Consider the following 26,652-nt stretch of genomic DNA (forward strand, 5'->3'; position numbering starts at 1 on the left):
GTTCTTTCTTTATTTCTTTACTAGTTGTGTCCCACTTATTCCCAAAAAGGATTTAAAGTAACTGAACTTTAGGATGAAGCTTTTTTTCCTCAAATATCTTACAGCTTACAGGACAGCTCTTTCAAATTCTGAAGAGTCAGCAGGTTTGACTGACACTTTTATGATCGAACCCAAAACCATCAGCCCTTTAGCGATGCAATCTTGGGAGTGTGGCATTTGCATGATTTAACTCACACGCATTCCCCATCCTGAGTGGGACAACCCATTTAGTGGGAAGGAACTCATGGTTAAATGATGGTTTTTCATATCTTGTCACAGCTGCATATTTAGCTGGAATCTCAATAAAAAAATAAATGTGTCCTAAGAGTCCCTCATCAGTTGTAGACCCATTTCTAGCAGCATTTAAACTTCCTTTAAAAGATCACATGCCCTTTGAAAGCAGAGGCTAGGCTTTTAAGCTCTGTGTGCAGTGAATGTCTGTAATCACTTTCAAATTTATGGGATTATAAGGGCCAGATCTTCGCGTGCCCTAAAAGTTGGAGTCCACCTTAAATCAAAATGGTCTGCTGATTTAAATCACAAGAGGTCTGACTAATAAGCTCACAACTTCCTCTTTGTACATGGACTAAAATGTTCTTTTTCTCAGTTGCGCCCTTCCCCCCACCCTCATTTTTTTTTCTCCACACATCAACAAAATCATCAGTTTATCAAAAAACGGCTGTGGAAACTTCATTAGAGTTGCTATATTTTAGTTTAAATGTCACCCCCCCAGGGCCTCCTATGAGCACCAACAGATGTGCTTTTCCTGGCTGATGGCCAGCCTCAACTGAGAGAATGTTTTCACCTCTGTGAGTTTACTTCATGAAAAGTAGTTCTTTCCATGGAGTTCTCTTAATGACAGAGAAAAATCCATCTTGCTTTGTGCTTTAAACTGCCTGCCCCATAGGCTTATGCCACATGTGCACAATTGTCTAGAGGCAAATAATGGGGCTCTGTGGTGTTTTGTGCTGTGTAGAAAGTAATGTTTCATTTTCTGTCCTCATAGAATGGATCCAGGCAACTCTGTGCACTGCTGTAAGTGGGTTCAAATTCGATTTGTCAGTCTCCCCGTTCCCTCTTCTGTTTTGAGCCATGACCTCTCCTCTGACCTCTCCAAGGGAGAACCCTTTTTTGTCTCTTCTAGCTTCTAGCATTCACCCACCCAGGGTTTTTCCAACCACCTCTTGTTCCCTCCAAAGAGAAGATACATTGAAGGCCTCACCCCCAGGACCTCAGAATATGAACTTATTTGGATACATGGTCTTTACAGAGGTAATCAAGTGAAAATGAGGTCAATAGGGTAGGTGTCCTTACTAGAAGGGAAAATTTTGACACAGAGACAGACATACACAGAGAGAAGACAATGGGAAAACACACATGGAGAAGATGAGCATGTGACTGGAGCCATGCATCTACAAGCCAAGGAATGCCAAGGATCACTAGCAAATACTAGAAACTAGAAGAGACAAGGAAGGGTTCTCCCTTGGAGAGGTCAGAGGGGACATGGCTCTGCTGATACCTTGATTTCAGACTTCTAGCCTCCAGAACTGTGGGACAATAAATTTATGTTATCTTAAGTCATTAGGTTTGTGGTGCCTTGTTATAGCAGCTCATAGAAACTAATACTCACTCATGGTGCCTACCTTACAACCCAAGACTCCCCAGTCATGCCCTGCTGTAGCCTCATAAGTGGCAATCTTCCCCTCCTTGCCCTCTGGCCTCAAAACTTGCCAGTCTTAGGTCTCACTTGCCCATGGCCTTGCCCTTTCTGGGATGATTACATAATAATGAAGCAACTACCTAAGAACAAATGCACAGTAAAGCATGAATAGTGATTCATGACAGATTAATGCTACTGTTCCCAGATTGTATATAACAATCACCAGAGGTTTCTTAGGAAGAACAGCTTACATTGATGTTTCTCAAACTGAAGTCTCTCTGAGAATATTTTTAGCTTGTGCTTCTTAAAAAAAATTGATTAACTTTCTAGCTATAAAATCAAAACTTGTTTTGCTGTAGCTGTTACAATTGAATGCAATTTTTATACAAGACATTATTTTTATTTTTATCTTTATTTCTTCCAATTTTATTGAGGTATAATTGATGAATAAAAGTTGCATTTATTTAAAGTGCATGAGGGATGTTTTGATGTCTATATACATTGTGAAAGGATTACCACCCTCAAGCTGGTGAACATATCCATCCCTCACATAGTTACCTTTTTAAAAAAAAATTAAAAAATTAGATTTTAAATCAATTTTTCTCAAACTGGTGTTTGTAAGACACTTTTGGTTTTCCTTTAAAAGGGGGCTATTTATGGGGCGCCTGGGTGGCTTAGTCAGTTAGTGTCCAACTCTTGATTTCAGCTTAGTTCATGAGCTCTGGGTTGTGAGATCGAGCCCTGCATCAAACCCCAAGTTGGGCTCCATGCTGGGCATGAAGTGGGCTTAAAATTCTCTCTCTTCCTCTCCCTTTGCCCTCCCCCACTCTCTCCCTCTTTAAAAAAAGGGGGGGCTATTTATTTCTCAAAATTGAGAAATACTGCTCTAAATAAAAGATATAGTCAGAGAGGAAGCTGAGCTGATAGGCGTTCCATCTTACCACTTGCCTGTTCTGACCCTGAGCTGGATTTCACTTGATGCCAAGCCAAATTTGCTAGCTCATTATTAGCTATTACATGTGCATATGCATTTGCTTGAGGTTTTTAGAACATAACAAAGATTGTTCACCTGTCTCTCTGCCCATTTAAACTGCCTTTCTAAATGATGCTCTCTTTTCCCTTACCACCCTTTATGGAGCAATTAGGCTGTGAGCTACTTCTCAAATCAATTATTCAGGGTCTTGGAGGCTGGAAGATGGGGCAGAAATTCCCTGAAGTATTTTGAAGTAAATATCAAATTATAAATGAAGAGCTCTTTATAAATAGGCCAGAGGAGTGGGTACAGGGACATAAGTGGATGGGCTCTATTCCAACCCTTGCCTCACCTTCAGAAAAATGACTTCCCTAGGGGAAGTCTTGAGTTCACCTGCTGGGAAAGCTCCTGGGAATCCACTGAGCCTAGTGAAGAAGTTCTCTGAGGCACACTTCATTTGTGTATGTGTTAGGAAAGAACTCCAGGCCTCATTTCCTTCCTCTGAGCATCATGGGCCGTGAATGAAGATGCCCTGCCTCTTTTAAGGCTGCAGGAAGAGGAGGGTGAAGTTAGGCTGGGTGGCCTGCAGCTCACAGAAAGCCCTCTGCAAGCCACCTTCTAATGGCCCATCCAGAACAGAGGGCTTCAGTAGATGCCTGGAGCAAGGTTTAGATGAGAAGGAGACAACCTGACAGGGTGTGAAAGAGTGACCCAAGATGTTGTGGAATGGAACGATAGACAGCATAAGACTTATAATTAGATTGCTTATTATTCTACTTTTTCAAAGAAGGCCAGGCAGTTCCTAGGGATTAGGCCTCCAGAAGGGCTTTATAGGGGCCATATGCTATTTTTGTTTTCTCTTCTTCTCACCAAAGAAAACAGTGAAAGGTGCAGGCCACCTTGGAAAGGCCCTCTTCCTGGACTTCTTAGGCTTCAGCTGAGGAATGATAGATTATGTCATCTTTTGCCAGGTCCTGGAAAATCTGTCTTAAACACACACATACACGAAATCCCCCATGGTGTTTAATTAAAACCTAATACTGATACATATTCTCATATACATCTTATGATGTGATTTTTTTTTCATCATGTGTATTAGGTTTTAATTAAACATTAATCAGTGGACATAGAGTTTCAGTTAGGCAAGATGAATACGTTCTAGAGACCTGCTGTACAACATGGTATCTAGAGTCAATAATACTATATTATACACTTAAAAAGTTGTTAAGAAGGTAGATCTCATGTAAAGTTCTTACTACAATGACATAACATACCACAGCAACCATAGTATAACAACATAACATAAAACGTAATGTAACATAACAACATAACAGAACAAGTATATTCAATGAAAAGTCAGCTTTTTCCTTTCCCAGTTTTTTAGGCTTTCTCTTCAGAGGCAACCAGTATATCCTTCCAAATGTGTTTTTATACATTGACAAATAAACATATGTATCAGTGAACATGTATGTGTGTAGTTTTTACACACAGGGGAGAATACCATTCCCAGTATCTGGGATCTTGCTTTATTCACTTAACAACACATCTAAGAACTCTTTTCATGTCTACACAGAATGATCTAACTCATTTAAAAAAGCGTTATACTATGGGTCCTGCAGTGAACATCTCATAGATACATCTCTTAACAGGTGTGCAGGTTTTATTTGCCAGATATAGTTTTTTTTTTTTTAAGATTTCATTTATTTATTTGAGAAAGAGAGAGAGAGAGACAGTGAGAGAGGGAACACAAGCACGGGGAGTGGGAGAGGGAGAAGCAGGCTTCCCGCTGAGCAGGGAGCCCGATGCGGGGCTCGATCCCAAGACCCTGGGACCACGACCTGAGCTGAAGGCAGACAATGACTGAGCCACCCAGGCGCCCCTGCCAGATATAGTTCTAGCAGTGGAACTATTAGATCAAGGGTATATGAATTTTTTATTTTGACAGATATTGACAAATTGTCCTTTAAAGAGAGTATGTCAATTTATATTCCCAACCTCTCCACTCTCTTACCAGTGCTGTACATTTTCAACTTTCTGATCTTTGCAAAATGTATAAGTAAACAAATGTGTCTCAAGCGATTTTCTTGCTTCTAGTCTTGCTTCCTTTAATTCACTATTCACCTTACAACTAGAGTGGTCTTTCTCAAATGTAAATCCAATCTTGTAACTCAGCTGTATGAAACTCTTCCATGACTCCTCATTGTCCTTGGGATAAAATTTCATTTCCTTGACTGACTCACAAGGTCCTCAGTGTTTGGGACCCTGCTTGGGTCTCCACTATCATTCCTCACCTCTTCCCACTCCGCACTCCATGTTTCAGCCATGCTAGACTATAATGCCTTCCTCAGACAGATCCTGCCCTCCCTCACCTCATCCGAGCCTCTTTGTGCTCCTCCCTCCTGAGGACACTCTTCCTTTCCTGTCTTCTCTGCTCTGGCTCACTCCTACTCATCATTCTAGCTTAGATGTGGCACCCATGAGGTTATAATGGGGAACCCCCTGTCTGTTTCCACAACTCCCAGTACTTCACCTTTTAAATTATGTAACATTTGATACACACAAAATAATATATGTAAAATATATATATATATAATTTTTGAAGCATAATCATAAAAATAAACATCTATGCACCCACCAACCCACCTTAAGAATCAGATGGCTGCTAACATTGTAATGTGTGCTGCTTTCCTGTCCATCACTGCTCTTACTACACTGCATGGTAAGGGACTGTATACTTATCTGTATTTCCCACTGTAGTTTCAGTCCTGGGGTCACAGGTCTGCCTGACTTGTACATAGAGATATCCTAGAGCCAAGCAAAGGATCTGATAAATTGCAGTTACTTGACCACATTTTAAAATTAATTTTAATAATATCTAAAGAGCTTTTGTTATTTATATATAATGGAATTTTATTCAGCCATAAATAATGAGGAAATCCTACCATTTGTGAGAATGTGGATGAATCTTGAAGACATGTCAAGTGAAATAAATCAGAGAAAGACAAGATCTCACTTATATGTAAATTCCAAAAAAAAAAAAAAAACCCAAACCCCACAAAAAACCCCCAAAACCAAACTTATAGAAAAACAGATCACACTTGTGGTTAGCAGAAATGGAGGGAGGGTGGGGCAGAGGGAGTAGCAGATGGAGAAGGGTGGTCAAAAGGTATAAACCCTCAGTTATAAGATAAAAAAGTACTAGGGATGTCCAACTTGATGACTATGGTTAATGCTACTGTATGATATGTATGAAAGTTGTTAAGAGAGTAAATCCTAAGTGTTCCCATGACAAGGAAAATTTTTTTTTTCTTTTTCATTTTTCCCCCTTGTATCCATATAAGATGATGGATGCTAGCTGAACCAATTGTGTAATGATCTCACAATATATGTAAATCAAACCATCATGCTGTATGCTTTAAACTTGTACAGTGATGTATGTCAATTATTTCTCAATACAACTGGAAAAATAATATCCAGAAAAGGGAATACTAAAAAAAAAAAAGAACAAGGCTCCTAGAGAACTGGTCAGTTATAAAAACCTACTGTCAGTCCACTCTGTACTTTGAGTCATTTTTCCAAGGTTGGGGATCGTTTGTATAGCTTAGGCCTTCTTCTCTGGCTCCTTTTGTGAGCTAGGCTTCTAGGACATATTTCTTTTCTTTCTGTCTTTTTTTTTCTGGTTTCTATTGTTCATTTGAATTTTCTAATTATGTATCAACAAGGTAAAATAGTTCCTGACTTACTAGTAATCTACGTTAATGTTGTAATTGCAAACAGAATGAACTTCTTCCATGATAATAAGCAGATTCAGTTACTGTCCAAAGCTAAAAATGTCATTCTTGATGCTGATTTTACAAATTAAATGCTACCAACTACTTGAATTAAATAAGGAAACATATCACTCATGAAATTTAGATCAAGATAATAATAGCAACTCAATTTAATGAGGGCCCATCATGTGCCAGGAACACTGTAGATTTCATTGCTGATCTTCACCATAATCCTGCAAAGGTAGGAATGGTTATTTTCATTTGCAGATGAAGACATGGAGTTTCAACGGATAAGCGTGGACACGACAGAGCTGGGATTGCAATCTAAGTCTTCAACTTCTCAGACCCAACCCCAACCTCTTTCCCCCATATCACATTGCATCTCAGACACCAGCATAACTAAAATAGCACAAAGCCATTTTAAAGTATTTCTTTTATTCTTTAAACTTACTCTGGTCTATCATTTTTTAAAAATTATTTCCTTTGTTTTTGAATGATAATCTTCACTGCTTTTTATAAGGTATTGAATATTCACTAAAAGGAATAGAAAAAAGGAGAGAAAATCACTTTGCTTTTAATGATTCTTGGTTCTATGTGGTCATTCAGTGATTCACTCACCCTACAGATACATATGAGTGCCTACTGTACGCTAGGCACCGTCCTCCGTGAATAACACAGACCAAAAAAAAAAAAAAAATCCCTGCTTTCATGGAACTTGCATTGCAATGAGAGGACACTGACAAACATATGTAGCAATAGGTGCTAAATGGGAAGGCAAAGCAAGATAAGGGGATGAGAAAGGGCAAGTCTGGGTGTTTCCTTAAAAGAGGAGTTCTGATGAGCTCTCCTTGATTAAGATGATATTTGAGTAGTGTCCTCAGTGAAGGGAAGGAGAGAATCAATGAAGATATTGACGGTGGAAAATGGGGAGAGAGGGGTCTCCCAGGCAGGGCGCACTTGGCTCCATGTGTACATTTATGCTTAATCTGTAAGAATGGCCCAAGCTCTAATGTTGCTGTTTACCTTTTATAATAAATTCCCTTACATTTTATAGAGCTTATGGGTTGAAGATATTACCTTAAGTCCTCAAAACAATTACAGTAGTTTCTCTTTACTTCCAGGCTTCCAATGGCTCTTGGCACTTGGCAGAAAATGAAGCTTCACCCTTGCCTGTTTCCTGTTGACTTTGAATGAGGAGAAGATTGCTCAACCACCCACTTCTCGCTTAGCAAGGCTTGGCAGAGGTGGAATGATGGAAGGTTTAATGAGATGGCACCTAGCCATACACATATTAGCATGGAAATAGTGCTATTTTGGTTATTGTTAGGAGCTTGGAAATCAGGGGTACTCAGCACAGTTGTATTTATCAAGGAGAAAGATGTCATTCTCATATGTATTAGGAGTTAAGCCATTCAAAGCCTGCGTATTTCTATCCCTTCAAGCAAGCTGGGGTGTGTGAGTTCAATACCACAGAGGATGGTCTAAGCAAAACAAAAAACTCCACGGAGTTGTCTCTGGGGGTGGGTAGCCCATCAAAGACAGAAGGTTGTCCACAGCCAGGTGTCAAGTAGCCTGGAAGAGACACCAGAGAAAGAAAGGGAGACTTTCCACACAGGATGGGTGGAAGGGGAGGGTGGGAAGCCGCTTAGTGGAAAACAAAGCAAGCATATCTAGTACAAAATTGCACAATAAAAGGAACTAACAGTGCCAATGAGAGAACAAGCTAAGTGTGTCTACTGGCAAACTGGCAAAGGGAACAGGGTGAGAAACAGTTGATTAAGAAAGATTATTCATGAAAAGAACCAGGACTTGAAATGAAGACTGAAGCTAGAGGCTAGAAGCCTCTAGCTTCAGCCTCTAGCCACAGGACTCCAGAGCTCTGGTTAAGGTGGGTGGAAACCACCTCCCAGCCTTGTTCACAGCATGTCTGCAAAAACAGAATTGGGACAACGAGGCAAATCTGAAGGGAAACAAGCTGACGTTTATATTCTGTCAACTCATGTGCGTGGCTTCAATTTAGCTTTGCTAAACAAGTGCCGACCTGTAGAAAGAGGAGTGATGTTTGCTATTCAATTAATCATTAAGGTGCTCTCCCAAAGGAACCATCTGTCAATAAGATGCATTTAAAATGATGGCAGGAGACAACGGACTAGAAAACAGTGGAATGATGTGAACTCTCAGCTCATTTTCAAGATCTCAGAGGAGAACAAGTAAAACAGAATACTTCTGAAGACCCTCAGAGCCCCACATTTTTTAATTTCTCTCTCTCCCTCTCTCTCCCTCTCTCTCCTTCCCTCCCTCCCTCCCTCTCTTTCTCTTTTTCCCTCCCTCACTGCCTTTGCAACATTTATGAAAAACGAGCAGAAAAATTTTACATGGTTATGGATTCTCAAATCAAGTTGTCCCCGGGTTATTATTCAGTTAGACTCTGTGAGAGAATCCTAAATAATTGCCAACATTTGCATAATGACCATACAGCCCTTTCACTTATGTGGTCATATTTAATCTTCACGAGGACACTTAGGTATTATATATCCTCGTTTTCTGGATGAGAACGTTGTCCCAGGTCATGCTGCCAGAATTTGGTAGAGGTCAGAAGAGCAGTATTTCTGGGTCTGGATAGGACCATATCCTCTCTCTCCTTCTGCTTTTTTCTCTGCCCTGGCCAAGGAAGAGCACCAAACCCTGGCATTGATCCTCACCCTCTCTTCATGGGAACACTAAATGTCCCATGTGGCTAACTTACATTTCCCACACCTGGGAATGTCTTTATGACCCCCAGGGTTTGGGAGACAAAGACATTGCTCACCCAGGTGTAGGTGGTGCTGAGCAACCCCGAGCATCTTGCTGCCAGTCACAATAGGCAACAGTAAAAAAAGGACCCATCAATTTCTCAGGCTGGCTTCTTGCAAGTTGGGGCCCTTGTTCCCAATGCAGAGTTAGGTCCTGTGGGTGCCAGTTCTGTGTCCTGTCCTTCAGGTCTCCCATCCTTTTCCTCTTGCCAGAACATAAGCCTTTTGAATCAGTGTTTCTCAAAGTATTCAGCAGAATATTCTGGAAGATATTATGAAGCACTGAGATGGTGGAGGAAGAGATGTAAGATTCTGTATCAAATGAGCTTGGGAAATGCTTTTGAAGATTTATATGCACATCAGTATATTAAAGTTTCTGAGAAATCCCCAGTAAATAACTATTTAATTTTATTTAGTTCTGTGGTTCTGAACCTCTTTCTTTCTTATAACCCCTTATTAATGTCTGGTGGAACATTTGTTTATCCATTACTAAATGGTATAATTATGGAACATTCCAAAATATGCCAGAACACAGAATATTCTAGAAATGCCTAGCTCCCTGTACATCACTTGGTATACAGTAGAGCCTACAGCTGTTGAAAATTTTGAGGTATTTTGTCTTTAGGGACCAAGGTGCACTGTATGTATAAAAGAATGAAGCTGTGATCAATTAAACAATCATGTTCATTTGACAATTGTATACATCAGTGGTTCTCAAATTTCCAAATTAGAATCATCAGAGAAGCTTTAAAAATTGTGATGCACCCAGACCCATTAAATCAGAAACTGTGGCTATGTGACCTGGGCTTTAGTACTTTAAAAATTCTCCAGGGGCGCCTGGGTGGCTCAGTCGGTTAAGTGTCTGCTTTCAGCTTGGGTCATGATCTCAGGGTCCTGGGATGGAGCCCCGCATTGGGCTCTCTGCTCAGTGGGGAGTCTGCTTCTCCCTCTCCCTCTGCCTCTGTGCTCTCTCTCTCTTGCTCTCTCTCTCTCTCTCTCGCTATCTCTCTCTCAATAAATAAATAAATAAAATAAAAGTTTTCCAGATGATCTCAGTGTGTGGCCAAAGTTGAGAACTGAGGGCATAAACAATTATCTTAAAGCAAAGAGCATGTATCAGACTGAGAACAGTTTCTGGGGGCTTACCTGGGCCACTTAAAAATTGTTCATGAGTTTATAAAATATCTCCCCTCCTGTCAAGAGTAACACAGATGCTAGAGACTCAGCTTACCGTTTCACAATTCTAATTGGTAAACATGTGTTTCTAATATGCCTGTGATTGGTTTAATTATACACAAATAAGTTCGGTTCATGTATATTGCAGAAGGCTGCAGATGTGAAGTTTTAATTATCACATCATGTGGTAATTTAGTTCAAGGTGGACAGAGACAGGTTATAATGAGAGACACTGGAAGAGTTGGCATATAAAATGGGTTTTGGGGGATACACCACATAATTGGCTTATGAACCAACCACTCACTTCAGAGGGCTGAGTACTCTGTGGGAAATATCAGCCTTGAAAAACTACTTGTCTACGGATACAGATCATGGGTACATACTAATAGTGGTTGAGAGCTAAAACTCAGGTTGTTTTGATCGCCCAAGAAAGCTGTGAGGAAAGAGGAGATACTTAAGATGGGATGAGGTCAGGAAATTTGTGGAGCTTAGAACTCTCAAGGCAGGGTAGACCTCAGGGAGACCAGACAGTGAGTTCTGAGCAGTCAGGAATAAAGAGAGGTAAAAATAATACTTCCTACATGCCAGGCTGTATTCTAAGTGTTCTACCTGTTATTTCATTTCATACCTCCTTTTGAATGAGGTGCTAGTATTATTCCCACATTCCTGATGAGGAGACTAACTGAGCTACTATATGCAAAGTGCTTGGCACATGACTAACCCCCAGTAGCATTAGCTGGCTCATGACAGATTCCTCATAGAATGATAGGATTGAAAGAGACTTCAGAGATTGTTAGTGAGACTCATCATGTTATTTCCCTAAAGCAAGCAAATGAAACAAAACTGTAACAATCAGGGAATTCAGGATTTGGGGTCTGCCTGAGATTTAGCTGTGATGCAGTGTCAAGGATGCTGGGGAAATCTCATTGACCAAATACTTGCTCTGAAGATAACACCACTCTTTGCCCTTCAGGGCTGGAATCCCACAAGTAGAGTTCCCGCAAGTCCTCGAAGCTCTGGCCATAAAGCTGCACCGCCTTGACCGCATGGGCCGCCTGCTTGAGGTCATCCCAGAATGGAGGTACTGATGAGTGCGGAAGATAGAAAAGGAACATTCTCTCCTTCCCCGCATGTCCACAGGGCCAAGAAGAACAACTTAGAATGACTAAGCATAAACAGGCAGGCCAGTTACCAACGGGGTATAGGAGTTCTTTGTTTATTCATTCACTGGGGGACTATTTATAGGGCAGGGCAAGTGAGCTAGAGGCTCTAATGGGCCTCCCAGATCCCTTATGGGAATGAAGGCACCCGTGCTGCTGGGAGTGCTATTGGTGGGCAGCTTTCAACTGTCAGCCCCTTTGAGGAATGCCTTGAATAAAGAGAACTACCTTGCCTGAGGCAATGTTACTAATCTCTCCTAGGTTGTCCGCATCCAATGACTGATTGAATGAGGGGGAAGGCATAGAGGTAGGGGTGCGGGTGGGAGAAGGCAATAAAGGCACTGATCTCTTACCCACAAGGGTCAGTAGTTCTGGAAGGTTGTCCAATGTTTAAAACTCCCCGGAAGGTTGGCCTTTGCTTTCAACCCCTCCCAATCCCTGTTCCCAGCACACTCAGTCATTAATTCAATAAATATTGAGCACTTTTGATGTGCCAGAATCTACAAGCAGGAGTATATAGGAAACATATTCCAGAATGGACTCTACACCATATTCATGATGCAAAAGATGTCCATGGGGATGAAAAGAATCTAGCAGAATATTAATATAAATTCCTTGTCTTCCTCAGTCTCTGCTGAGAAAAAAATGTAGAGGCTGCATTTAATCATTATTTGAAAGAGACAAATAACTGGAACTGATACACATTGTATTAAATGCATTAATTCCCTCAGAACCAAATGAAAAAGGAATTGTCAATAGATAACATCGCTGGAACCCAATGGTTTACTTTGGTAGAGGTCTCACTTGAAGTCTATCTGTGTGGGATAAGCCTTGCTTCCTTATCCTACAAGAATGAGTAACATGGGTATTTCAAGTTCAAAGGGAAGGTCAACTATGCACACTGCATACTGTAGGAATTTATGACAGAATTAATAATAACACAAGTCTCTGTATAAATAATATATAAAACATGGGATGTATATGTCAGCATGTTTTAGTAAAATAATGCTATTCTATGATTAAAAAAGAACAGAAATGTTGATCCATTACTATTATAATTTTTATATGTTTTTCCTAATGATTACATGATACATAGACAAAACTGATTTTTATGCTTTTACCCAGTTTTATTTTCATAGTGAAGAAGCAAGAAGATTCACTTTATTCAAGGTGAGGAAACAAGAAATGACCGCTCCATTTGGCACTCTAGGAAAAGATTCCTATAATCAATAACAAAATTTAATAGTGTATGTTCTTAGAGATGGTGTTGTGAGGATTACACTGCCTGATGTTTATCTTGTGATTTAAGAATTGTTCCTGTCATTTAGGCACATTGCCACCAGGAGAGGTGGGTGTGTCACTTGGATCAAGCCCCAAAATGTTTCAGTTTTTCTGTGATTCGAGATAATGGCTCTCTGATTAATTCAGTCTCCCTCTAAACAATAAGAAGACAATTTCAAACTTTAAATAAACTGGATAGTGTCTAAAATATAAAAGTAAGCTATCTTTAAGCACATGCTCTACTGCAAGATAACTACCTAAAAGCAGGATTTGGCAAACTTTTCCCATGAAGGGCCAGAAAATCAGTATTTTAAGCTTTGTGAGCCAGGTGGTCTGTTGCAACTGCTCAACTGAGCTGTTACAAAGTGAAAGTAGCCATGGGCAATATGTAAATGAACGAGTGTGGCCATATTCCAATAGCACTTTATTTACAAAACCAGGCAGTGCGCTGAATTTGGCCCATGCAACATGGTGTGCCGGTCCCTACCTTTAAATAAGTATTGCAAATTCAATTGCCTCCAAGTGAAGCAGGTCAAATGGGGTCTGTGACAAATCAGGGAGCACGCATTCCATCTCCGAGCTGACCCCACTCAGTTCCAGCTGATAGAGACCAGGCAGGATGGGAGCCTAGTGAGGCCAGATCTTTGGATTTGTCAAAAATAGCTGGAAATTTGGATTTTTATGGGATCGTGTCCAATTTTTATTTTTATTCTTATTTTTTTTATTTTTTAAAGATGTATTTATTTATTTGAGAAAGAGAGAGCGTGTGTGAGTGGGGGAGGGGCAGATGGAGAGAGACTCTCAAGCGGACTCCCCATTGAGTGTGGAGCGCAACAGGGGCCTTGATCTCACGACCCTGAGACCACAACCTGAGCTGAAATCAGGAGTCGGACACTTAAACCGACTGAGCCACGCAGGCGCCCCTCTGTAGTGTCCAATTTTTAAAATTTGTCAATTAATTCAGACAAGCCCCACCTTGGGTACCCAGGAGGACAGCTTGGCCGACTGCGTTTGGCCCCCCTCGTGCAGCTTGTGCTGCTGAGCAATTTCTTAAATTAAGCAATGTGCTCAAGATACAGCTATAGAGATTTCTAACATTCTTTTAAATTGAATAAATTTGACATCTAACATTGTATATAGGTAAGGTGTACAGGGTGTCTCTTTGCTACATTTGTGTATTATATGATTGCCCATGTAGTGATATTTATCATATTACATAATTATAGTACAATATTATGGCCTAGCTTTGCATCAGATCTCTGGCTTATTTACTACTTGTTGCCACTATCCTTCCAAATATAAGCAGACGCTTATCCAGGGCTGATTGAGTGGCAGGCCCTATTATAAGTGCTTAATACATATTAGCTTACAAGTTCTCCTCACAACAGCCTTGTGAGGTAGATATTATTACTATTTTACCTCCAGCAAAGAGAGGTTGAGCAACTTGCCCAAGGTCACACAGCAGACATGCAGCAGAGCTGGGATTTGAACCTAGGCAATGCGAAGGGGGTGTTTGTGCATGGAAACCACTGTGCTCTAACTACCTCCCTTCTGGGGCTCCTGTCCTCTTCCACCTTGCACTAAGCATCAGCAATAGCAATAGAAAGAGCAAGAAAGACTCCATTTCTCTTATAACTGAACTCAGGCCTCCAGAGTCAAGGTCCCTTAGCAGATACCTTACCTTTTCATTCCACTGTGGACTTAGCAGCTTTGGGGAAAACTCATGTCTGAGATGTCTTCTTCACTGGCCACCTCAAGTCAAATTCCCTAGTAAGTGTCACCTCCTGGGCTTGAGTCATTCCATTCCTTCTGCTTATATTTTATTATAAATATAATTTTTTTATAAATATAATTTTTTGTAAAGCCCCACTCTGCTTTGGAATTTGGATTAACTCTACACACAATATCTAGTTTAATTATTTATCCATCTTGCTTTTTTAATTTCACCTTCCACACCTCAAGCAAATGAATTCAGGTTTGTGTGGAAAGATTTTTTTTCTTAATGTCATAGTACCAAATTTAGGAAAAGAAAATGAAATACAAATGAAAATTATTTTATTTTATTTTTATAAAGATTTATTTATTTATTTTAGAGAGAGAGAGTACACACGTGGAGGGGGAGAGGCAGAAGGAGAGGGAGAGAGAGAGAATCTTAAGCAGACTCCTCGCTGAGCATGTAGCCTGATGTGGGGCTCGATCTCAGGACTCTGAGATCATGACCTGAGCCAAGATCAAGAGTCGGACATTTAACTGACTGAACCACCCAGGCGCCCCAAAATGAAAATTATTTTGAGAGGACAAAAGAGAAAAAAGAATCTGAGTTTGACGAGTGGAAACACAGTTTTGAGAGAGAAGTGTAAATTTTTATTTTCTCTAGCAAACTTAAAAGAAAATGCAAATTAGGTATTTGTATCACTTTTCTGAAATGCAGCTATAAGTTTTACTGTTGATTTTGGAAGATATTCTGTAACTTCAGCTGCAAAGAAAAGAGGCAAAACAAATTCTAGTCCCTCTTTTTAAAAAATGCAAATACCTTTGGGAGGCCCATGGGGCTTACAGCAACACACAATTCAAGATGTAATACTGTATTCAGCAAGGCTTTCCTGAAAGTCCAGGGAAGCTGGATTCTATTGGGAAAGGAAAATAGTTTTAGCATTCTGGGGTCATGGGGGGCTTATGACAAGAATGGATGTGGTTTTACGATAGAAACGGTTTTCCTGGAACTGTCCCTGTTTTAAAACTGAAAGTCCCATGTCCCAGGAATCTTCTCATCCCCAGGCTAACTGGGACTCTTGGTGACCCTAAAATCTTTGGACAATTTCCCGATTCCCAGTCCTTAACTTCTACTTGCGGTGTGGTCCCCGGGCTCCGTGAAAAATCACCTTCAGTGGTTTTCAAACTTCCTTGATCACAAGAATCACCTGGGTGCCTGCAAAACCACAGATTCCCATTCAGAGGTTTGGGGGCGGTGTAGGGGATCTGGAAATCCACCAAGGATGCAGGGGAGAAGACTGGGCAGCCCTGGTTAGCCCATATTCAGGGGCAGCACAAAGACTGTCCCTCCAGTAATCACGAGACCAGGCAGTGATCCCTGTGTGCTGTGGTCTAACTCAGACTTTGCTAACAACCAGGTTTCTAGGTGGCTCCGAACTCACAAAAATCTTTTCTGTCCACACATTTCAAGGGATTCCACACCATGAGAAGGACGCAAAAGGCACAGGGTACTATCGACGGATATGAGGCCCCGAGCTGATGGCCAAGGTTGAATTCTAGCCATGTGACCTTGGGTCTCTGTTACTAATTTGTAAAATGGGGGATAATAATAGTACTAACTTGATTACACTGTTGACAGGGTTAAATGAGAAGACCTGTAAAGCACTTAGCACAGTACCCAACATATTAAACTCTCTGGAAATGTTAGTTATCATTCTCATTGTATTATTATTCCTAGAGCTCCCCCCATCATTACTGTTGCCATTATAATCTTTATAAGCAGTAGAAAGGTACAGAGATCAGATAGGAGGAGGTCCTTTATCTTTTTAAAGGATTGTCGAGGGCTTCCTCTACACCTTGGAATTCTAAAGAAACATTCTTCTTCCTCTTAATCTTCTTGTCCTTCCGTACCATACCCAAAGATTACAGCAGGCATATTTCCAAAATGAACACCAGGGTCTACAAACTGGCCATTCAGTGGGAAGGAGTTCAAATGAAAACCCTTCCAGGAAATTCTGGTTGTGTTCTCATTGTATGCTTGACTTCTGCTTGGAGGACCAAGAATTTGGGCTAAGATTACTAGGTACAGTAAAGATAAGCTGGTCTACAGAAGCTTTGGTGGGCTGGTCTATGAATCAGGAAGCATCCCCTTTTTGAAGTCCCAATTGCCACTCACACCTGACTTTTGAGGATATAACCCACTGTTAGACAACCACTAACTGTATTGTGTTTTGTCCTAACTCAGTGCATTGGAGTATTCTTCAAAGGGAAACACATTTATTTGAGTCAATTTATCTTTCATTTCATATCAAAGAAAGCCAATCAGATTACTTTTCCCAGGGAAATCTATTATTAGAGGAACAATCTTGCCTTTTAGGCCCTACTCAATGATGAATAGGATTCATCTTATTTACAACACTAACATGAAAGGCAAGGCCCTCTACAGATGAAAAGAAAGACAATTGCCTCAGCAGAACACTTCAGAAGTGCACAGTCATGGCTGACAGTGTGGCTGACTTGTCAAGTTCTCTCCAGATGTGAGGGCTACAAGTACCATTTGCACTGTCACTTCAAGAACTGCTGAATGCTCCCAAGTGTGATGTTAAGCGACACACACTCTTGACTTCTGGTCTTTTCCATTGCTCAGATCTTCACCAACACTTCCGGCTTTCCAGCAGTGGTAGCAGCGTTCAAATAACATGCTCCGCACATTTCACATCACAGATTGCACAGAGGTTGCACATTTAGAAAGGATGAGCCCCACCTATTGTGTGACTGAGGTTCTTTGTCTGAGTTTTGAGGTAGTAAAGGAGGTCAGGTGATTCTACCTCCCACAAACCCCAAATCTCAAAGATTTTTCACCAAATTGACACACAATGTTATTTTAGTCAGATGTGTGCTTTTCCAAGGCAGAAGTGGAAGCCCCTCAGAATCAGGAGATTAGACTCCATCAGTAAAAAGCCATGTGGGTGTCCCCAATGGTAGGACTGTGTGTCCTTGGCCAGGTTCCATGGTTTGGGAATGAAGAGGTGCTCTCTTTGAGGCATAGGTAGCAGTTCTGTAGGGGCCCATGTTGCTCCTGAGAATCCTTCAAAAGCTCACTGGCCTGTGGTGCCTTCTGCATTATGTCTTCAGACCATTTCCACACTGGTCTTCTCTTCCTTTGCAGCTCCAACTGGTGCCTAGAGCTTCACATTTCTTACTTAAGATACGTTACGCAGCATCCACAGCTAAGTGCAGACTCCTTAGGAGCAGAGACTAGGTGCTATCCTTTGTATCTTTCACTGATCCTGTTACTCCAGTGGATGATGAAGACAAAGATGATGTCCATGAGGACATGGCAGCAACAGCAGTGACTAACATTCACTGACCGCCAAAGCTGGCGCAGAGCCCCTTTAGTGGGTCTTCTCACTTCATCCCCACAGGACCCTTTTGAGGTACAGGTGAAGACACTGAAGCTGAAAGAGATGACATCACTTGCTAAGGTCACTGTACTAGGTTACATAATGTCCTCCAAAGTTCATGTATACTTGGAACCTGTGAGTGTGACCTAATTTGGAAGTAAAGGCTTTGCACACTTGATTAATTCAGTGGAGATGAGGTTGTAAGGGAGGAAAATGGGTTTTCCTCTACCCTGCTAAGTTCTCGACTGGGGTCCCTGTGACCAAAGACAGATTAACAAGAGAAAGACAAATACAAGTTTATTAACACATATATGTCATGTATACATGGGAGATACCCAGAGAAAAATAAGGAACTCTCAGAGGTGGCTTAGAACTTAGGCTTACTGGCCTGCTGCTAAAGCAAAAGACAGAAGGGTGTGGAGGAGGCTGGTGATGGGGAGATGACCAGGAAAATCTTTAGGGTGGGCTCTAAATCCAATGGTTGTTTTCCTTATAAAAGGAGGGAACTTCGGACCTAGACATAGGAGGAGACACACAGGGAAGAAGGCCATGTGAAGGCAGGAACAAATTGGAGTTATACTATCACAACCAAGGAAGGCCAGGATTGCTGGCATCCACCAGAAGCCAGGAGAGAGCCTGGGACAGATCCTCCCTCAGATCTCCCAAGGGTACTGACCCTGCCGACACCTTGATTTCAGACCTCTGGGCTCCAGAAATCTGAGGGAATAACTTTCTCTTGCTTTCAGGCACTGGGTTTGTGGCAATTTGTTACGGCAGCCCTTGCAAATGAATGCAGTCACGTAGGCATCCAAGAACTACTTGGCTATTGACTTGAGCAGTGACCTAAACCAGCCTATTAGCCGGCTCCTTCAACTGAGGGGAGCTGCATGGTGTTGATTGTCATGAGAATCCAAATAATAACACTTTTGCCACAACATAATCCTTGGCAGTCTGCTTGCTTCATTGTTTGTGTTAAAGCACTTAACGTACAGAGATGCGAGTGTTTCATATGCTCAGAACACGTCTGGAAGCATTGACAAGGAACTGATCATTGAGACTGTCTCTGGGGGTGGGAACAGTAGCTAGGGGCTGGGGGTGGACAGGACTTACCCTTCACTGCATACTTTTTGTACTGTTGAATTGGGGGGTACCCTAGGCATGCAGTACCTATTTTTCAAAGTCACATTTGGAAATCATAAAGAGCTGTCTGATAGCTATTGTTCATGACTCGCTTTCCTCTTCTTCCTCCTTCTATTTCTCTTGCTCGCTATAGTCCTTGGGAAAGCAGAGCGTAGAAGACACCACAGCAGTACAATGGGCTGGAGGCCCCAGGATAAGGAGATTACTCCAGATCAAGTGTTCAGTATGTATCTCTCGTACTTACCGTGCCCTCCCAATCCTTGCTTAGGTGCCGTTTCGTGCTGGTATCTTTGTTTTGTGTGTAAAGCAAAGCCAGATGCATCGATGTCCCATAGGTTTGGAACCTCCACTCCTTTGTCAAATAGCTCATGTGATGAAGTGATGCTGAGGGCCCAGGGGGGGAGGGGGGTGCGTACCTACAGCACATGCTCAGCTGAACCACACTGGAGCTGATAGCTGGAGCCTGGCCCGATTCCTCCTGGATGCAGTCCTCGCCCCTTTACCCAGCTGTACTGAGCTCCAGGCAGCTTCCTTGGGTGGCTTGGTCACCTCAGAGGGAATGTGAGCATGCGGGGACAGCAGCACACAGAAATCATTCCACCTCCCCCACCCCCCACCCCCCAATCCCTCTTAGGCCAATCCTTCTGAATCTATGAAATATCCAGCAATGTAACTGAACCAGGAATGAGTGTGCCCGTGGTGGCTGGAAATGCCGAATGCAGCACATTCAGGAGCAGAAAGGAGGAATGAAAAATATTCCCAGCAAGTTAAAGTAGAATTGTGCTTGCTTTGGCCTCCTCACTCTCCTTCCCACTTAGCTTTTCAGCAAGGAAACCGTGATGGCCCCGCCGTCCCTGCCCCTCTCATGTGCTATCATGCAGGGCATTTGCAACACATAAAACAGCCAGGCAGCAGTTTTGGATGCCGGTCTCTGAGGAAGCAGCTGGTCCACGAGGAGGTCAGGGCAGGGCCGTCGGGAAGGCTGTCAATGGCTACAACCCAGCCTGGCTTCTGCCCGGATCTCCCCCGCTCTGGCGTTGTACCAGACACGAACCGCTAACCTGATTTTCACTCACACACTTGTCTGTTCTTCTGCTCTGAGCCTCTCCTTTAGCTATAATCTTTCCCCCAATATGCCCATTTTGACTCAAAAGGAAATTTTAATAGGGAAGAAATCAAATCTCTGCTACGAGGCAAACAGGAGTTGGAGAGGTGTGAACAGGTTCCCAATTAGAGGACAGGAAAAAAAAAAAGGTGTGATAGGCAGGCTACGGGGAAATGTTTTCTATTTATTCAGAAAGTCACCTAATAGAAAGAACAAATCTGTCAGAAATGCTAACCGGGCATTGGTGTGGGTTCAGAACAAAGACTCTGGTTATGAACAGGAACGCGCACACTTGTGCAGCTCTGAGCCAGAAGGTCGGTCTGCTTGTTGGGGGCTCCGTCCACCTGGGAGCAGAGATGAGGGCCGGTTCGACTGGATGGAGCATCGCTCTTCTGGAATCCATTGTGCTCGGGACACCTGTCTGCTTGAGATAAGAGAGAGACCCAGGAAGGGGGGAGAATCAGCGTTTTCCCTGGTTAGACCAGATATCAGGGTTGGCTTTTTTTTTAAGAAACGGCTGCTTGGCTTTATGTCTCTAGTGTAATGATTAATAATGTTATTTGTTCAAGTACTCAGGTGCGTACTATCACATATGTGTAAAACCCCGTTGAATGTCCTCAGCCAGGCGGGAGCGAGTTACTCTTGACATCTTCTTCACGATCAGCAAACCGTTCCAAGGTTAACATCAGCTTATAATGGTTAGTGTTTGGACCCCGATAGTCTGGAATCAGGAGGCTCTGCTGGTTTACTAATCCAGTGGGCTCTTTATCACAGAAATAGCAGAACTCACTCATTGGTTCCAGAAATAGTTACTGAGATTCTGCTCAGTGCTGAGCACTGTGCCCCGTGCAGGGTGGTGACGGGGGAGACGGGGGGATACAGATGTGAATGAAAACAGGCTCGGGGCACCGTGAGCCCCCCTTCTGCTGCAGAAGATAGACTCAGACTCAGAAATGTTGGGCTGGGCAGGGATAGCTGTGTGGAATCCCTGGAGATCCTCCTGATTTCACCTGGTAGTTATGGCATCAGGAAGGGGCTCCCTGAGGAAGGTGGATCTCAAAGGATGAAGGGGAAATTCGTGGGCAGGAGAGCCTGCATGTGATGGGTGACGTGTGTGTGTGTGTGTGTGTGTGTGTGTGAAGGGGGTGTGTGTGTGTGTAGTATGTGAGGCGTATGTGTGTGTCTATGTGGGCATCTCTGAGATGAATATAAAGGGGTTCAGAATATATCACCCCAAAATATGTCACTTTGGCACAAGGATTAATTTGAGCTAACGGTACTTGAGAAGAAGCAGCCACAAGAAAAACTCTCTGCCGTCCTCCTCTCTGTCTGAAAGCAAACATAAAATTCTCTTTGTGACGGCGTCTCCGTCCTCTCTCTCATTCCAGGAGGGAGAGAATGAATCTTAGCGCGGGAGACAGCGCTGAGATGAGTCTATAGAAACAGAACCTAACTAAACAACCCTTATCTTCCATTAGTTTCCCCCCATTTATTTACCTTTCCCTCAATTTACTGCCCCTAAAAGCCTAAAGCCCTTTTCCTTTGTCTTGTCACTCCTACACAAATTTATTGCTCTTTGTTAAAATGATATATAAGCCCTTGAGTCTAACTGCTTCTTTGGGTCTTCACTATTTTTCTATGAAGGTCTCTGTATGCATAGATAATAAACCATTTCTCCTGTTAACCTTTCACCAGTTTAATTCATAGATCTCAACTGCTGAACCTGAGAGTAGAGAAAATTTTTTCCCTGCCCTATATATATGTGGGGTATGTGTGAGGTAGGTGTATGTGTGAGGTGGGTATGTATGTGTGTGTAGTATGTGAGGTATGTGTGTGTGTTTATGTGTGTCTTTTCAAGGTGTATATGTGGGGTGTGTGTGTGTGTGTGTGTATGAGGTATAGGTGGATGCATGTTTGTGTGTGGTATGAGGTACATGTATGTGAGGGGGTTATGTGTGTGTAGTATGTGAGGTATGTGCATGTGTCTGAGGTATACGTGTGGGGGTGTGTGTGTGTGAGTGTGTGCTTGTGTGTGGCCTGAGGTACATGTGTTTAAGGTGTATGCGTGTGTGAGGGGCATGTGTATGTGAAGGCGGTATATTTGTGTAATACGTGAGGCATGTGCCTGTCTCTGAGGTATTCATGTGGAGGTGTTTGTAGGAGATATAGATGAGTGTGTGCTTGTGTGTGGCCTGAGGTACATGTGTTTAAGGTGTATGCGTGTGTGAGGGGCATGTGTATGTGAAGGCGGTATATTTGTGTAATACGTGAGGCATGTGCCTGTCTCTGAGGTATTCATGTGGAGGTGTGTGTAGGAGATATAGATGAGTGTGTGCTTGTGTGTGGTCTGAGGTACGTGTGTGGGAGGTGTATGTGTGTGTGAGGGGCATGTGTATGTGAAGGCGGTATATTTGTGTAATACGTGAGGCATGTGCCTGTCTCTGAGGTATTCATGTGGGGGTGTGTGTAGGAGATATACATGAGTGTGTGCTTGTGTGTGGTCTGAGGTACGTGTGTGGGAGGTGTATGTGTGTGTGAGGGGCATGTGTATGTGAAGGCGGTATATTTGTGTAATACGTGAGGCATGTGCCTGTCTCTGAGGTATACATGTGGGGGTGTGTGTAGGAGATATAGATGAGTGTGTGCTTGTGTGTGGTCTGAGGTACGTGTGTGGGAGGTGTATGTGTGTGAGGGGCATATGTATGTGAAGGCGGTATATTTGTGTAATACGTGAGGCATGTGCCTGTCTCTGAGGTATTCATGTGGGGGTGTATGTAGGAGATATACATGAGTGTGTGCTTGTGTGTGGTCTGAGGTACGTGTGTGGGAGGTGTATGTGTGTGTGAGGGGCATGTGTATGTGAAGGCGGTATATTTGTGTAATACGTGAGGCATGTGCCTGTCTCTGAGGTATTCATGTGGGGGTGTGTGTAAGAGATACAGATGAGTGTGTGTGTGTGGTCTGAGGTACGTGTGTGGGAGGTGTATGTGTGTGTGAGGGGCATGTGTATGTGAAGGGGGTATATTGGTGTAATACGTGAGGCATGTGCCTGTCTCTGAGGTACACGGCAGGGGGTGTGTGTATGAGGCATAGATGAGCGTGTGTTTATTTGTGGTATGAAGTACATGTGTTTGAGGTGTATGTGTGTGTAAGAGAGGTATGTACGTATAGTATGTGAGGCGTGTGTGTTTCTGTGTATGTCTCTGACATGTGTATGTGGTGTGTGTATGTGCGTGTGTGTGTAACTGTGGAGGAAGTCTACAAGCAGATCCATACAACCAGTGTCAAGTGGAGCCACGAAGTGAGGAGAGGTGAGGGTGGAAGGCGAGAGCTACTCGAGGAGAAGCAGGCTGTTTGCTGACGCCAGCTTTCACGTGAAACACACATTCCTGAGATGGAGGGTTATTTTTCACCCTGGAGCACCTTGAGGGAGAGAGGCCATGAAGGAAGCTCTGAAAATGAGTAGAGAGCCTAGTGAGAGGTGTAAGGAGGACTGAGGGGTGTTTAGCCTTTGGGTGGCCCAAGGTTCTACAAGCCTCCATCGGGGAGAGAACACTGAGCTGCCCTTCAGCAGACCTGACCCAGGGGGAGCTCCTGGAAGCCCCAGGGTGGTAGGCAGCAGGCAAGGTGGCACTTGCTGGTGGCCGGAGTCTTGAGTTCAAAATACACTCTCCACCTACTGACTGTGTGGTTTGGGGCAGTTCTTTCTTTCTTTAAGATTTTATTTATTTATTTACTTGAGAGAGAGAGAGCACAAGCTGGGAGGAGCAGACTCTGAGCACAGAGTCAGATGCGGGCGGGGCTTGACCCCACAACCCATGAGATCATGACCTGAGTGGAAACCAAGAGCCGGGCACTTAACCAATTGAGCCACCCAGGTGCCCCCAGTTTAACATTTCTGAGGCTCGTTTCCTCACCTGTGAAGTGGAGGTAAAGGCGGGCCTTGCAGGGGTGTTGGGAGGGTGACATGAGCTAATAATGTGTGCAGCCCTGCCTCATGGGTACTCGCTAGAGTCAGGTTTCTTTAAGCACTTAAGTCAGGACCATGGTAGGACAGTCTTCCCTGATATAACCACATATAGATAGAATGATGCAGAAAAAATCTGGCTCCAGGCAAATTTAGATAGTAGATGAATTAATTGTTACTTAAGGGAGAGACTAAATATCTTGCTTTGAATGCTTTCTGTTTGTCATTTCAGAGAGAAGTAAATCTCAACTCTAGAGGTCTCCATGATCTCAATGGGCGTTACGAAATTCTCAAAAGAAATAAATTTTAATTAACTTTAATTCAAATGTTTGTAGAAGTTCCAAGGGATGGGTAAGAGTCCAGCGGCACATTCTAAATTTTAATACATATTAAAAAGTAGGCAAGACATACCATGTCTCCCTCCCCACAGCTTCCAAAATAATAGTTTAAAAATCACTATTCTGAAGTTTTAAAGTAATGGGATTTGAGGTGTTTTATGCAGAAAATGAATGAGAATACCACTCATTCAGCCTAGAGAGGTTTACAGATCTCCCTAAGAAAAATGGCATTTCTAATAACAATTTATCTGGTTGGTTATTTTGAAGGAAGATAGGGAGCTATGTTTTCTGGGTTAAGAGGCTGAAATGGGAATTTCATTGTTCTTTTAAAAGACTGATTTGAAGATGAAAGACTTTTATTCCCAGAGAAAGAATAGTTTGAGCATCTTACGATTGTAGCTTGGACCCAGTGTAATTGCAAAGGTCAGGCTTACTTTAGAAGAGTTGCATTGCTTGAAGATGGAGCATGTGAATAACAATTAATTTAATAGAGAATCAGACTGAGGTATGGGACACAATGCGGCATTTTAGGCTGGACATCAAGCCCCTGCCCTGAATAAAATGGTAAATTAGACTTCCAAACTCATCCAGGTGGTTGGCTAGAGGCCTCACTCCCTCACCACATGGCTCTTTCCATAGGACTGCTCATGACCTGGCTGCTGGCTTCCTCCAGAGCAAGTGATCTGAGAGAGAGGGAGAGAAATAGACACCAACACAGAAGCCCTAGTGTCTCTAATAAACTAATCTTAGAAGTGACACACCATTATGTCTGCGGTGTTTGATCGGTCACACAGATCAGCCCTAGTATAATGTAATCGGGGACTGCACAAGGGTGTAAATACCAGGAGGTTGAGGTCTTCCGCATCTTGGGAGCATAATGATGACACGTACTGATGCTAGATCCCTTTGAAGCCTGACTCAGCCATTTATTACCTGAGTGACCTTGGCAAGTTACTTAAATGTCCTGTGTCTCCGTCTTCTCATTTATAAAATAGAAATACTTATACCCATCTCAAGTTAATACATGCAAAGCACCTGGATGAATGCGTGGCACAATGTGAGTACCATGTAAGTGTGAGCTCTTACTATCAGTTTCCATCCTGATGGCCTTATATTTCAGTTCTTCCTCAACTCCATGGTGGTTCATGCGCTGCTTCCTTCCTTTTCCCTTGCAAAAAAATCTTACTTTACAATGCCTCATTAACAGGTGATAGATAACAGTGTTTAAGTATTATGCCTTCTGAGCATGTTTTCATATTAACTGGGAATAAATGTCTTCAGCTTAAGAGTGAAGCTGCCAACTGTGTATGCAAGAAGGACTTTGGAGAAGTGCTTGGGCTTTTCTATTCCCTGGGATTTCCCCTTTGAAAACAATATCCATATGGATATATGTCCTATAGTATGTGTGAATATAGTCTTAGTAATTAATAATTTGTGGTTAAAAGATATTTCAGAAATGTCTGAGAAACACTAACACTGAAGTTTCTTAAGTCAGTGCATTTAAACTAGAATTGTGTGTGGGTGGGTGTAATGTATCATATATCTATATATCAGAGCTATACCTATGTCCATATATCTCCCTGTAAAGGGAATACATGGAGGATGGGTGAAATAGGTGAAGGGGATTAAGAATACACTTACTGTGATAAGCACTGAGTAGCGTATAGAATTGTTGAATCAGTATATTGTACACCTAAAACTAATATAACTCTGTATGTTAACTGTACTGGAATTAAAAAAATAAAAATGTAAGAAAAGAAATATGTCTGCAGAATCTTAAAAAAGAATATATGTACATAAAAATTAATAACTTCTGTACATCAAAGGACACAATCAGTGGAGTGAAAAGGCAACTTACAGAATGGGAAAAAATACAAATCATAATTCTGGTAAGGGGTTAACATCCAATATATAAAGAACTCCTGGGTCAACCAGGAAATTAAAGAAGAATTAAAAAAATTCATGGAAACCAATGAAAATGAAAACACAACTATTCAAAATCTTTGGGATACAGCAAAGGCAGTCCTAAGAGGAAAGTATATAGCAATACAAGCCTTTCTCAAGAAACAAGAAAGGTCTCAAGTACACAACCTAACCCTACACCTAAAGGAGCTGGAGAAAGAACAGCAAATAA

This window comes from Halichoerus grypus, chromosome 9, assembly GCF_964656455.1.
Source record: "Halichoerus grypus chromosome 9, mHalGry1.hap1.1, whole genome shotgun sequence".
NCBI classification, from domain to species: domain Eukaryota; kingdom Metazoa; phylum Chordata; class Mammalia; order Carnivora; family Phocidae; genus Halichoerus; species Halichoerus grypus.